This window comes from Acomys russatus, chromosome 14 (assembly GCF_903995435.1).
Source record: "Acomys russatus chromosome 14, mAcoRus1.1, whole genome shotgun sequence".
Lineage (NCBI taxonomy): Eukaryota > Metazoa > Chordata > Mammalia > Rodentia > Muridae > Acomys > Acomys russatus.
Genome location: NC_067150.1, coordinates 10,769,390 through 10,784,788, shown reverse-complemented (window position 1 = coordinate 10,784,788; position 15,399 = coordinate 10,769,390). Strand labels below are relative to the sequence as shown.

The 15,399-nt window shown below is 48.1% G+C and overlaps 1 non-coding gene across 1 annotated transcript; it reads left to right on the top strand.

Moving 5' to 3' along the window:
- Window positions 1-12,346: 12,346 nt before the first annotated feature.
- Window positions 12,347-12,510, top strand: LOC127198790 (U1 spliceosomal RNA). The gene has a single exon (XR_007831838.1). It is a non-coding gene; the product is annotated as a U1 spliceosomal RNA (small nuclear RNA).
- The last annotated feature ends 2,889 nt before the right edge of the window (window positions 12,511-15,399 follow it).

Sequence of the window (15,399 nt, the reverse complement as noted above, 5' to 3'; positions counted from 1 at the left end):
CTTGGCTCACCCGTGCTCCTGACCCTTGCTAATGTAATCTTAATAAGCTCATTTGCTTCAGCAGCCAGGACTTGGAATTCTTTCTTTCTGCTCCACCATAGACAGAAATAGTCTCTCCAGCAAAAGCCCCCACAGCTCTGCTCCTGCCTCAGAGACATTTCTTCTCCCTAGATCTGTGGCCCCTGGCATATTTCATGAAGTTTCAAGTGAGGACAAATCTCTCTAAGTAAGGACGGAAGAACAGAAAGACAGGCCGCTGGGATTGCTAAAGCTGAGGGCATGGAGATGTAGAAATGAGCCTCTCACCCACTTGTCACATGAGCGGTCCTGGACTAAGGATGACGCTAAGTCAGGCAATGTGATGCAATCAAGACGTTGAGGCAGAAGGCTTGCAAGTTCAAGGCCAGCCTGGGCTACCCAGCAAGACCCTCTTTCAAAAATAACGACTAAATAAAACATTTTAAGCATCAAAACCCTGAAGCTAAGATGAGACAAACTTGGCTGGGAAGCCCGGAGAGGCAGACACAGTGTGTGCTCTGAGGTGCAGACACAGTGTGTGCGCTGAGGTTCCAACTCCGTTTTACCACCAGATAAATATTGTTTTGTTTCTTTGTTGGTTGTGTTCTGCTTGGGTCGGATTTCTGAGGCATAACTAATGGTTGAAAGATACAGCATTTCAGTGTGTTGGGGGAATAAATTCAGGACATGTGTTGCACAGCACAGCAATGACGACTGATGATGGAATGTGCTGAGTGGGTGAGCGCCCTCATGAAGCAAATGACAAGTGTGCGAGCAGCTACATCTAAGCAGTTCGCAGTGTGCACACCCTTTAAAACATTAGGTTGTGCATAGTAATTGCCATCTGTCAATTTAAAGTTGTGTGTGTGTGTGTGTATGTGTGTGCGCATAGGCCAAAAGTCAAGGGCAAGATCTTCTGTGGTCTCTCTTCATCTTATATTTCTGAGACAAGCTTTCTCACTGAACCGAGAGCTCACAGACTCTGCTGCACTGGGTGGCCAACACGCCCCCCACCCTGCCCCCGCTGAACCCCCATCTCTAGTCTCTGGGTCTCTGGGTCTGGGACCACTGATGTGTACAGTGGGGGGAGGGCGCTTCAGGGTCTTCCAGGTCTTCCTGTCCGCACAACAAGCATTTTCACTGACTGAGCCATCTCCCAAATCGTCCCAATTTAGAACCCCAGCCTTACAGTTAGTGTCCAAAGTGTTCTCCTTGGGGTTGTGTTTTGAGTGTGCTTTGCAGGAGGCTCAGGGACCTGAAGGGTGTGTCCTAAAGCAGGTCCCTGGGGTCAGACACTTGCTAGTTACCTAGTCCTCTTTCCTGCCTTACGCTTCCTGATGGGCTGTGATGGGAACAGCATCTTCCACACAGGGTCGCTGGCAGGAATGGAGCTTTCCTGTCTTGCCTTCGCCCCTGTGACAGACTGAAACCTTCTGAAACTGAGCCCGAATAAGTCCTGGCCCACCAAGTTGTTTCTGTCAGATACTGTGGTCACAGGATAGAAGATTAATAAATATACTTACAGACAACAATCTCATAAGGCCAAAGAGCCAACTATCTTTTATTTTTAATCTTATCAAAATTTGCAAAAAGGGAGGGCCTGGAGGTAGAATGCAATGGTAGAGCCCTTGCCTGGCATCTTGCAGCCCTGAGTCTGATCTCAAGCACAGGAAACACAACACACCAAAATGCTAGAAACGATTTTTAAATTGGCAATCTCGTGACTGAAATACAGGGTCTTTCAAACGTTTCGGTTTCCTGTATCCTTTGCATTTACTTGTTAGTTCATCAAACATTTACCCAGCATGCCCTGTAGCTGGCACCATCGGCACTCCAAAGATGAATGACTCATGGATCGAAGTGCCAAGGGACTCACACACTGATATTGATTCAATGGCTCAGATTAAGAAAGGCCTCTAGGCCCATCATCTCTTTCTGTGGAGCCCAAGGTTAAAGAAAAATGCTTGGTTTGCTCGCTGCCATTAACCTGATATGTGACGAGCACTTAGTGACTGTTTGTCACATGAATGTCTGAACCAGGAAGGCTGAATGAAGCCTGAGAAACACAAGTTAGAAGAAAGAGCCTCGCTGGGTGTGGTGGCCCACGCCTTTAATCCCAGCACTCAGGAGGCAGAGGCAAGCAGATCGCTGTGAGTTCGAGGCCAGCCTGGTCTACAAAACGAGTCCAGGACAGCCAAGGGTAACACAGAGAGACCCTGTCTCAAACAAACAAACAAACAAAAAGAAAAGAATAAAAGAAAGAGTCTCTTGAGAGAAAAAGCTGGTAGAAGCAGATGATTCAATAATGCTTTGAATTCCTCCTGTCACTGCCGCCACCTAACTCTCAGGTCATGGAAAAGTGATGTGGACCTCCAATAGGTTCAGACTGCGCATCCAGCAAGACGTTAGGAAAAAGGGTCACAGTCCAGGCCTCGCAGTCAGAGGTTCTGCGAGTCGGGTTGTCTGAGTTACTTGCCTTGTTGCTGAGATAAAGTACCCGGCAAAGCAATCCAGGGAAGACTGGGTCTGTTCTGGCTCACAGTTCAGGGGTGTCATTCGGCCACTGTCAGAGCGTGGTCCAAGAATAGAGTCCTGTGAGGAGATTTCTGAGTGCTCCTGAGAAAACTCCAAGAAACCAAGACAAGAGTCTTGTGACCTGAGCTTCTGAAACAAAACAAAACAAAACACAGAATTGTTCTTGGCTTATGCTTGCGTGCTTCTCCCAGGTGTAGCTGATAGGAGTGAGTTTACTTCTGATTAGTCATTACAACTGGTTCTTGTTATTTGTTTCTGTGCCTCTCTGGAGAAGCATGTTTCTGCCACATGCAGTTTGCCTTCAGGATTGCATACGTTGTCTGATGCTCTGAGTAAAATTGGCTAGCACACTTTAGTCCGCCACATCTAAGAGACAGTCTCACTGTCTCTAGAGCAGTAAACACACCATGCTGGTGAAAGGCATGTCGACAGAAGCATCGGTTGGTCACAAATTGTCAGAAAGCAGACAGTGAGCAGGAAGTTAGGCCAGGCTACAAAAATCTCCAGGCCCACCTCTAGCAGCCCACTTCCTCCAGCATCTGTTCTGCTTCTTAAAGTTTCCACACTCTTCCAGAACAGCACCACCAGCTGTGCGCCAGCCCATGAGTGGACATTTCAAACTGTGTACCCACAAACCACAACAAGGGCTCTGCAGGCATTTATGTTATATTTATATTGTATTTATATGTGTTTGTGCATACACATACATACATGTGTATGTAGCAATAATGAAGAAAAAGGTTATAGGCCTGAGAATGGGGGTACCATGAAAGGGGATTGGGGGGGGGGGTAGCTGGGAGGAATAGGGGGAAGTTACAAAGGGGGGGAAGTGTTATAATACTATTTCTTTTTTGTTTTGTTTTCTTCGACACAGGACTTCACTGAGTAGCCCCAGCTGTCTTGGACTCACTTTGTAGACTAGGTTGGCCTTGAACTCACAGAGGAAGATACCAGAAGAACTAAAATTGGATTTCAGAGTTACCGGGGCAAAGGTTAAGAAATAGGCCTATAGGAGAGAATCTGGCCAGCTGCAGAGAAGAGCCCCACTAGAGATAGCGTTGCCTAGTGACTGACCCAAAGGGTCCCACCTGAGATAGAGTTGATAAGAGACCCAGTTTTATGGCCACGTTCCTTCCTGCCCACTGGAGATGGGGTTGTTAAGAAACCAGACACTTCCCTGGACAAAGTGAACAAAGAGAACAAAGAAAGCTAAGCCATAGGTGGGCTTGGCGCCTTTTTTTTTTTTTTTTTTTTTTTTTGGTAGCCTGTCACTTTAGACATTAGACCTCTTTATGTTACTCAACCAATAGATGATCGCCAGGCTAGGAACCCCCTGCTTTGGGGTACTGGGAGGGATAGGAACCTATAAATTTACCCTCACTTCAGAGATCAAGGCTCTTTCTGGATACCACTGTGTTGGTGACCGATCGGAGCCCAGCTCAAGTCGATTAAAGGTCCTCATGTATTTGCATCGGTATTGAGTCCTGGTGGTCTTTTTGGGGGGCGGGGTCTCAAGATCTGGCTACAGCAAGAGACCCACCTACTTCTGCCTCCCAAAGGCTGGGATTAAAGGCTTGCACCACCACACCTGGCTGTAATCCTATTTCAGGTAAAAGTATATTTAAAAAGAATAAAAATTAACCTAGAAAAGTAGACTGAGAGTAAGGTCTGAGTACTGAGCACTGCTGCTGAGAGGTCAAGGGTCCTGGAGCTTGAAAAGCTGGCTATTTCCTCACAACTTTTAGCAGTCACTGCAGCCCTCAGGCACTGGCAATTCTTCCCAGTCAGGAAGAACAATCAGGGTTTATGTTCTCAAAACCCTAGAGGCCCTTTTTCACCTTCAAGAGAATAAGTGTATTGTTCCTACTATGGTCCCTCCTTGTGACAGCTTCATTTCTAACGACAGTCCAGACGTTAAATATGTTCTGTTATTCTGAAAAGCATTTGGATACGTGTGAACTTATACCTGGGTGTTCTGCAAAAACTTGTCACCACATCTGGAGGCCTGTAGATGCTTCTTTTCTTTCTCTAGAAAATGTACTTGTTTCTTTTCTTTCTTTCTTTCTTTCTTTCTTCTTTTCTTTTTTTTTTTTTTTTTTTTGAGGCAGGGTCTCTCTACACAGCTCTGGCTGTTCTGGAACTCACCATGTAAGTAAAACAGGATGGGTTTAAGTTCAGAAATATGCCACTTCTGCCTCCCAAGTACTAGGATTAGAGCCATGAACCACCACACCTTGCCACTTGTTCCTTGGTGTCTGATGTAATGCTATGGTGACACGTGGGCAGCTGGAAGAGAAGGTGTTGCTTTCAATGCTACACTATAGAACACCCTCATGGACTTTTCTTAGGGCCGGTTCCTTTAGTCCAGGCTTCTTGTGTGCCATCTGGGGCTGTCTGAGTCTTTAAGAAGAGCTTGCTGTGGTATCTGTATCACCCTGAGACCTCCCTCATGGAGGCCAGTCTATAGTCCAAAGTGTCTAAACCACAACCGTTTCCAGTCTCTGTGGTCGGAAGAGGTTGCTGGTGTCTGCAGCCTGAGTTCCCTGGGTGGCCAGCAGGTGCCTAAGGAGTGTCCATCCCGGGCTGTGTTTGAAGCAGCGGGGAGTTAGAACCAGCTTTAGGACTTGAGCACATGGCTCTACTGTTGTAAATTCAGGCGGCTCGCCTTTTGAGTTGACTGTTATCAGTCCACAAGGCTGCTGTGGAATGTAAGTCCGTCACTAACAGCGGCACGCAGGTGCTCCCCAGGGTTGCCTACCTGTGACAACACAGTTTTAACTAACTCAACTCCTCGAGGAAGGACCACTCTCATGGAGTCCCACTTATCTTATTTTCATCCAAGCAACTGTGACTTCCCATAAGCAAGCATCCAATGGAGTCTGCTGACATTCCTTACGATACAGGGGGTGGGGAAGGTTATTTGACCCTTGCCTGAGATCTCAGCAGGTCCCGGCTGCACCCCCCTGTCAGCCTCAGGCAATTCTCACAGTGGCAGGTGATGGCTAAAGTATAACCCGTTGAAGGTCATAGAAAGGGGGAGGGGGCTCCATTTACATTATTTGATTCCATTACTCATTGTGACAGTTATTCTTGCTTGTAACTTGACTACATCTGGAATTAACTAAAACTCAAAAATCGAGGACCCACCTGAGATTTGACACACCTGAGAGATTTTTTTTTTTTTTTTTTTTTGGTCTTAGTTCGAAGTAGAAAGATCCACTTCTAATCTGGATCTTCAAGGTGGGAAGGCACACCTTTACCCTAGAGCATTTGCTCTGGGAAAATCCAATCCTGGCTGTATCTGGAAGCCTAAGTAAAGAACACGGAAGAAGGAGCTTTTGCTCTTTGCCTGCTTGCTCTCTCTCCTCACCAGCAAGGTCATTTCTTCACTGGTGCTAGAGCCGACTTCTTCAGGATTCCAGTGTACGCTGAAACCCAGCAGAGGCATCCGGCATATACTTGTCAAGGAAACAGGCCGAACACACACTTTCCCGTCAGTTGACTGTGATCCTTGCTTGTGCTCCACCTCCAGAAGGCGCCTCCTGTGTGCTTCCTAAGGCCACCCTGACAGTGTAAGCAGCCCACGGCCAGCCAAAGGTGCCAGTGCATGTCAGAGAGTCAGTGTTGGAGCAGACACCAAACCTCAGGGATGGGCCAGGTGTTTTCTGATTTAGATCCTAAAGCACTCTACTGGGAAAGCCTCTTTGAAACATTCTTAGGCTGTGAACTCTGTTTAAAGTTTACAGACTGGCCATACAGTCTGAACTTACTATTTCAACCTCATGCCCCATTACTACGCACAGAGAAAAGACCAGGGCTGGAGAGATGGCTCAGCAGTTACAGAGGACCTGAGTTCAGTTTCAAGCATCTACATCGGGCAGCTCTCAGCTTCTTACAACTCCAGTTCCAGGGCATGTGATGCCTTCTTTTGGCCTCCGCAGGTACTGCAAGCATGTAGTGCACATAAATCAAACAGGCACACACGTACACTTAAAGATAAAAAAAGTGAGTATCCTTCAACAGGGAAATGATCCAGGAAATTGAAGCATACTTAGAGAGAGAGAGAGAGAGAGAGAGAGAGAGAGAGAGAGAGAGAGAGAGAGAGAGAGAGAGAGAGAGAGAGAAACATAAAAGCAGTGAAGTGGGAGTGGGCACGGGATAAAGGAGGAGAGAGTTAGTGAGAACGGAAAGAGGGAGAAATAAGGACAGAGCAAGGAGAGGGGTAGAGGGGTAGAGGGGCAGGAGACAGCACAGAAAAGATGCTGATGGTGATGAGAGATGAGGAAAAGAGACAGGCCAAGGAGAGGGAAAGAAGCCAGGCCATCCATGTATTAGGCAACCTTCATGTGGCCAGGACCAGAGGGAGATGCTTTTGACAGCAGCCTTGTCTGTGTTCCTGGTGAGTTGACACTGAGAGCATCCTTCATTAATATGAGCGGCTCCAGCCAGCCTTAATGGCCCCTGGGCTTCTGGGACGAAAGGGAGCTGGGCAGCTGCCATGTTGGTGGGTGAATGGCAGACTATGCTCGGATAAATGGCCTCTCCATTTATCTGAACTAATCCAGGTTCTGAGCCAGTCCAAGGAGATGTGGATGCTGCTGGGTGATCTCAGTTCAATTGTTTGAAGCAACTAGTCTTAGTCTTTGTCCCCCACATCTCTGCACAAACAAACTAGGAGCTCCACTCGGTAACAGTCAGAGGGAAGCAGCCTGTGGCCATGGTGTCATCCAGTCTTTTGCAATCTCTCCCTTGGCGTTAGACGTTTGTAAATATCTCTCTTCAAAGAGCTTACAGTGTGGTTAGGCAGTGACAGTCAAGTATGGCACTCATAAGACTAAACTGTGTTCTTCAAGAGATAAACAGTGCATCTCTTTCAGGCCTCAGGGGCTTGGTGAAGATTATGTAAATGGGTAATGGATGGATGATGGATGGATGGATGGATGATAGAGGATGAATGGATGGATGGATGATGGATGATGGATGGATGGATGAGCGAGGACATGGAATGGATGGATGATATAGGCTGCATGAGGATGGATGGATGATGGCTGGGGATGGATGGCTGCTGGATGCTGGCTGGCTGCTGGCTGCTGGATGCTGGCGATGGCGGCGCTGGCTGGCTGCTGCCTGGCTGCTGACTGGCTGGCTGCTGGCTGCTGGCTGGGCTGGGCTGCTGGATGCTGGCGGCTGGCTGCTGCTGGTCTAGCTGGCTGCTGGCTGCTGGCTGCTAGCTGCCTGGCTGCTGGATGGCTGGCTGGCTGGCTGCTGGCGGCTGGCTCGACTGGCTGATGCTGGCTGGATGCTGGCTCGCTGGCTGGCTGCTGGATGCGGCTGAGCTCGCTGGCTGGCTGCTGCTCGCTGCTGCTGGCTGGCTGCTGCCTGGCTGGCTGGCTGGCTGGCTCAGCTGGCTGCTGGCTGGCTGGCTGGCTGCTGGCTGGCTGGCTGGCTGCTGGTCGCTGGCTGCTAGGCTGGCTGGCTGGCTGGCTGCACTGCTCGCGGCTGCCTGGCTGGCTGGCTGCCTGGCTGCTGGCTGGCTGGCTGCTTGGCGCTGGCTGCTGGCTGCTGGCTGCTGGCTGGCTGGCTGCTGGCTCGCTGGCTGCTGGCTGGGTGCTGGCTCGCTGGCTGGCTCGCTGCCTGGCTGCTGCTCGCTGGCTGCTGGCTGGCTGGCTGCTGCCGGCTGGCTGGCTGGCTGGCTGTCTCGCTGGCTGCTGGCTGGCTGCCTGGCTGCTGGCTCGCTGGCTGCTGGCTGGCTGCTGGCTGGCTGCTCGCTGCTCGCGGCTGCCTGGCTGGCTGGCTGCTCGCTGGCTGGCTGGCTGCTGGCTGGCTGGCTGGCTGGGTGGACTGCTGTCTGCTGGCGCTGGCGGCTGCCGGCTGGCTGGTGCTGGCTGCTTGGCTGGCTGGCTGGCTGCTGGCTGGCTGGGGCGGCTGGCTGCTGCATGGGTTGGGGGTTGCTGAGTAATAGATACTGTGAAGTTCATGTTCTGCTGCTGCAGAGGCAGAAGAGAAGTAGAGGGGCAGGAGACAGCACAGAAAAGATGCTGATGGTGATAAGAGATGAGGAAAAGAGGCTAGTTAAAAATCAATTCTAATACAATTTTCTCTGGTGAATGTCTGGTTATATTTCACTGCAGAGAAAAGGAAATGCTCCTCCAGGGAAATGACTCCACCTGCTGCTGGTTCCTGGAAAGTTAGTGTGGCATGCCTAATGTTAGTGTGACATGCCATCTGCTTTTGCTTATGATTTACACTGATGGGTTGCACTATCCTTCATGTGGCACCCCCCCGGCCCCACCCCAGGGAAGCCAGCAGTGTCAGCTTGGGTCTTTACATTTTCAGAGGACAAAGGCACCTAAGGCTGGGCAGGCTCCTTATAGGACTGAATTGGGCCATTCAGGCTGCGTTTGGAATGTAAGACTTCTGATGGCAGCTCCATCCCCTGTCCCTGTGGCTATCCCCAGGTGATGGCTGACACAAGAGGCTTTGAGGCAGTTGAAGGTTTCAGAGGGGAAAACTGATGTATGCTGGGGCTGGGAGCTAAGTCCCAAGCTCTAAGGCCTGCAGCCTCATGTAAATCATCTCCCTAATTATCTCAGCTACCTTAGGACAGGGACCTTCTTTTCAGTGCTGGGGGATTGAGCCCAGAGCCTGGAGCATGCCAGGCAAGTGGTCTGCTGCTGAGCTAGGGCTTTGTTGTTAAGGAAATAGGCTCAGACACATCAAATGCATGGTCCCCAGGCAGAACTGCCATGGTTACCATTTTGGAGAGAGCAGAACAGGATGGCAGCTTTAGGGCTTCTCTAGCAAGCCACAGTTGCTCTGTGATGTGGTGGGGGTGGAAGTGGGAACATCTCATGACTCCAGGCTCCTGCACTCAGAGAGAAAAGAGGCCATTACCACATAGGAATTTGCATTATTTAGAGACCTGGATTCCCGATACAGGCTTGCTGAACAGTCTAGGGGGAAAAAAAGGACTAATGCATTTCTAAGAACAGCTCGATGCTCCTGGGTTGGGGGGGGGGGGGAGGTGGGGGCTGCAGTCAGAGTGGGTCTGGCAGTCTTGAGCTTAATGCCAGTGCCTCTCAGAACTTGGAGAGGGAAAGAAGGAAGACAGAGGACGGAGAAAAGAGCAGGCGTCCCAGCCATGTCCGGAGACGGGATACAGCCCCAGCCTGGTTATACCACTATTCAGGAGGCCGCTCATTTTCCACACGGTGCAGTGGGACAGTGATGTCCATGCTTCCCTGTTGACCCACTTGCCCATGTCTGCGTACTCACTGCACGTTGGGTCAATCAGTCAGTCAGGCTGTGGTGTCCCACTCTCTGGTCACATACTAGTCTTGAGGTTGCTATGAATGTACTCAGGGCTGTGCTTACATTCACAATCAGTTTTTTAAAAAAGATTTATTTATTATGTATACAGTGTTCTGTCTGCATGCCAGAAAAGGGCACCATATTTCACTATAGATGGTTGTGAGCCACCATGTGGTCGCAAGGAATTGAACTCAGGACTTGTGGAAGAGCAGTCAGTGCTCTTAACCTCTGAACCATCTCTCCAGCCTCACAATCAGTTCTTTTTGACAAAACTTCTATAATGTGATGAGCCCCAACCAGTCATTCAAATATGTGTGCATGCGTGTGTGTGTGCATGCGTGTGTGTGTGTGTGTGTGTGTGTGCGTGCGTGTGTGTGTGTTTTCTTCATCTGCCCATGGTTCTTCTAGCTCCTACACTGTCTGTACCCTGTGAAGCTGCCATCAGCTACACTGTGCCAGGCCCAACCAGGACTGGAAGACTTGGCCACTGAGTCTGCATCACTCCACTCCTCTTGGCAAGGTTGCCCCATTGGTCTCAAGGCCCACCTGCCTTTAAAGCCTTTGCACTGGGACGTGGCCAGTGATCATGAGCACATTACAGTTATATACACATACACACCAAGCTCAGGTACATCCAATATTATAAAATAGTTGCTGCTAGATGTAAGGCCACAGATTAAACCCAACACAGTGACAGTGGGAGATTTCACTATTCCATTCTCACTAATAGACAGGCCATTTGGACAAAAGTGAATAGAGAAATGCTGCATTAAATGACATTATGCATCAAATAGATCCAACATATTTATAGAGTATTCATCCAAAACTAAAGAATGTATGTTCTTCCTGGCAGCTCATGGGATCATCTCAAAAACACAGCTCATGCTAGGATGCAAAGCAAGCCTCAACAGACATTGGATTTGAAACAACTGTCCATAAAAACCTTTCCTCCACTAAATTGGAAAATCTAATAGAAACTGTTAAATTTTTAGGCACATGTGACCTACCAAATGAAAAAAATATGAACAAATAATTTAAAAAGAACAAGGATAAAGCTGGGCATGGTGGTGCACACCTTTAATCATGGCACTCGGGAGGCAGAGGCAGGTGGATCGCTGTGAGTTCAAAGCCAGCCTGGTCTACAAAGTGAGTCCAGGCCAGGCAGGGCTACACAGAGAAACCCTGTCTGGGTAAAACAAAAAATAAAAAATTAAAATAAATTAAAGATGTGGGATGAGATTGAAGCAATAATAAAATATCTTTTAAGTAAAGAAAGTCTGGGTCTGGATTGGTTCATATAGAATTCTACTCAAAAGTACAGAATTAACACCAACACTAATCAAATTGTTCCATTAAAGAAAAGAAGGAAGACTTCTAGACTCTTCTTATGAACCCAGTGTTACCTTGACTCTAAAACTGGAAAAAGGCACAGAAGTGGCAATAACAAAACCACAGACTCCATGATGAACATAGATGCAAGCTCTCAGTGTCAAGCCAAATTTAAGATCATGTGAAAAGGGTTGTTCTGTTAGTAGGGGCATTCTACAGCTTTGTGAGGCTCATTGGATTTTTATTTAGTGTTTCTATGTCTCTGTGCAATTCAGTTTTCATATCCTGCACTGTTCTCATTATTTTTGTTAGCCACTGTGTGTGTATATATACACACATTTATACACATATGTATATATATGTATGCAAATAGCTGAGGGAAATAATGCATACTTTTCTGCCCCATTTTCCTTTCTCCTTCTTGGACTTCAGTCATTTGTACTTGTCCTCTTTTTGTTTTATTTTTTGTTTTTTGAGACAGGGTTTCTCTGTGTAGCCCTGGCTGTCCTGGACTCTGTAGACCAGGCTGGTCTTGAACTCACAGGCTGGCTTCTGCCTCCCTGAGTGCTGGAATTACAAGTGTGCACCACTGCACCTGGCTGTCCTTGTCTTCTTTAAGTGCATTCAGGCTCTTGCTTTTTCTTTTCTTCATAAGCTTTGAACGTGGCGACGATGCTTAGAATTGTTCTTTTGAATTCTATGTCTAATTCATGTAAGCGTCTCACCTTAGGGGACATTGCCATGGAGTAGATGATTTGGGGGGACATCTGTCTGTGCTCATGATGTTCACTGCAGTGTTTTTTGGCAGGCAGCATTTGTTGAAGTACTACGACCTCCTTCATTTACAGCAGACAATTCCGCTCCCAGACGAAATAGGAATTTAATACCTTAACTTCCCACCAGGTGGTGCTGCAAGGCTGCTAAAGGCAGGTTGTACTTATTGAAAAGGGCGCAGAGGGGGCGTGTGTGCCTTGGTGTAAAGGCGGAAGGAGGATGGGGCCGGAAAAAAAATATTATATTTAAAAAATATTTTTTTCATACAATATATTCTGATTACAGTTTCCTCTCCTCCAAAGCCTCTGCCATCCTCCCTACCTCACCATCTCCCCAAATCAACACCCTTTTCTTCTCTCTCATTAGAAAACAAACAGGCTTATTTAGCTGGCAAGGGTGATACTATGATGGCGAGGGTGGTTTTCCCAGGACGAGGTTCATCCCTTGCACCCTGGTTGTACTGACCCCTGTGACTTCCCCAAACCCAGGAAACTTGACTGCATAATCTGTGGTAGTGGGGAAATAGTTTGAACAATATCCTCTGAAGAAAAGCAAAAAGATAACAAAGAGGCATCTAAAAATAATGGTAATAAAATAGAATAAAACAAAACAAACAAAACAGAGTAGGACAAAACAAACAGGAAAAAAAAGAAGACTAGAGAAAAAGCACAAAAACATGTATAGATGCAGAGGCACGCACATTTGTACATACAGAAATGCCACAAAACCACAAACTGGAAGCCATAATATTAAAGAAAAAAGACTTGTAAAGTTTAAAAACAAAACAAAACAACCAAGTGTAGAGTGAGCATTAAAAACTTCTAAAAGCGCTGTTGAGTTTGTTTTGTGTTGGCCTTCTACTGATGGCCATGGGACCTGCCCTTAAATGAGGTTTGTATGTCCAGGGAGACTTCATTGGCGAACAGTGATCTTTTCCTTTGAGATTTGTTCTCTACTGGAGACAACTTGTGGGTTAGTGATCGGGGCTTGCATCTGCTTCCCCTCTCAGCACTGGGACCCTCATTGGCTTAGACCCGTGCAAGCCCTGTACACGCTGCAGCAGTCTCTGTGAGCTCATACGTGCGCCTGTCCTGTTGTCTCTCAAAGGCCTCATTTCCTTGGTGGCTATCCACCTTCTCCTCTGCAGAACTCCCTGACCCCCGAAGGGAGGGATTTGATAGAGACATCCCATTTAGGGCAGAATGTTCCAAGGTCTCACTCTCTGTGCGTTGTCCAGCTGTGGGTCGCCATCTTTGTTGCAATCTACTGCAGAAGCAAGTGTCTCTGACGATGGCTGAGCAAGGCACAGACCTATGGCTACGGCAGAATGCCATGAGGAGTCATTATAATGCTCTGCTCCCTAAGCAGAACAGTAGTATTCGGTTTCCCTTTTGGGTACACGGCCTATCTCGTCTCAGGTTCTTTGGGTATGGCTTCCATCCCATGGAGTGACCCTTAAATTTGGCCAGATGGTGGCTTGTTACTCTCACAACTTTTGGGCAAGCATGTATTGCAGGCAGGTCACCATCGTAGACGGAAGGGTTGGTGTTTACCTCTCTCCTCCGGCATCTTCCAGTACCATGAACACCAGTCAATAGTGGTGAAGGCTTTATCTAGGTACCAGATTGACCTCTCCCCCGTCCATGAGTTAGGCAGCAGCTGTCTTCAGCAGCAGGGCCTTATCATCAGTTTGTGGACGGCAACCAATAGCCTTGGATTGTTTGGGGGTTCTCCATGGGGCCCCCTTGGCCAACAACTTAATTACAATGTAATCCATTTCTGGCACTTGAGATTTATTTGTTGGCTTAGTAGGCACATATATTTCATGTTCTGATCCACTATGTGGTGACTGGCATTAGAAGTCCCTAATATTTATTGCATAACTTAGCTCTTCTAGGACACAGTTTTCATATTTTGTGGTGAATACAAGGTCCACCCCTTAATAAATTGGAGTTCATCTGAGCCCCCAAAGTCATCTTGGAGTTAAGCTCCCTTCCTCTCTGTTGTCTTTCTTGGCCTATAGCATCTGCTGTGTTAGGTCTCAGAAGTATTTTCCTATCTATCTATCTTTCCAATTTTTTCTTGTGTCCCTGGTTGGCTTCTGGTTCCTTTCTCAACAAGAACTTTTGTGGTCTCTCTCTCCCTCCCTCCCTCCCTCCATCCCTCCCTCTGTCCCTCTCTCTGTCTCTCTCTGTCTCTGTCTGTCTGTCTCTCTGTCTCTCCTCCTCCTCCTCCTCAATGCCTTTCTCCTCCTCCCTCTTTCCACCCTTCTCCATCCTCACCACCCCTCCTTTGATCATTCATCTTCACAGTCGGCTTGAATGGGTTTGGAATCTCCTAGGAGAAAGGCCTCTGGGTGTGTCTGGGAGGAATTTCCTGGCAGGGTTAACTAAGGAAGGAAGATGGATCCTGGACATGGGTGGTACCATCCCACGGATTGGAATCTTGAATCGGATAAAAGCAAGAAAAGGGAAAAGATATCTGGTGCCAGTCTTCCCTGTTGTCTGCTTCCTAATCTGCTAGGAAGTGAGCAAGCAGCTGTTCACAGACAGCCATAAGCCTTCCTCATCATGGTGGACAGTGTGCGCCAAAACTGAGCCACAAAAGAGCCTTCTTTCCTCATCTTGCTTGTTGTCGGGCATGTTGTCACAGCCATGAGCAAAGTTCCCAAACCTCTCCCTTCAGGAGGCAACCTGACGCCACCACACGGATAAGGTCCAGGCCTCTCGCCTTCCTAACGCCACACCTGTTAGCTGCCTGTCCCTACCTGTCCTCTCCTGCTTCTCTCCCGAGATGCTGGAAGTGTGTTTGTATTTCAGTCACCATGACTCCAAGCCTCCCATAGCCTTCCATTTACTTGTCATAGGGATTTAGCATGTGGGAGAGAGGAACAGCTAGCTGGAGCCAGGTGGGCTAAAGACTGTGTGAGCACTCCTTGCTTCTGAGCATGCAGGTGGGCGTCCTGCTGATGCTGGGCTCTTATGAGCATCTGTCCTAGGAGCCAAAGCATCTCCAGGGACAAGGGGGTCTGGGTGTGACCGTGAGCCGCAGACCAACTGCTGCCTCCTTCTGCCCCTCCATGTCTTGAACAGTATCACCATGTGGCCCACTTCAGGCAGAACCACAGAAGCTGCCTCAGCAGGGTAAATACAGTGGGGCACACCTGTGGTCCCAGAATAGAGGCTTGAGAACTCAAATCCAGCCTGGGTCACATAGACCTTTTCTCAAAAACAAACAAACAAACAAACAAACAAGCACAAACAAACCATTCCTTTAATGTAAAGAAGCATTTCAAACACAGCAGACACGGGGCTAGGCAGCATGGTAGCGCTTCAAAAAATTAAAAATAGAATTACTGCATGATCAAGCAATTTCACTTCTGGATATGTACCCGAAAGAATTAAAAGCAGGGCCTCAAAGACATATCAGTAC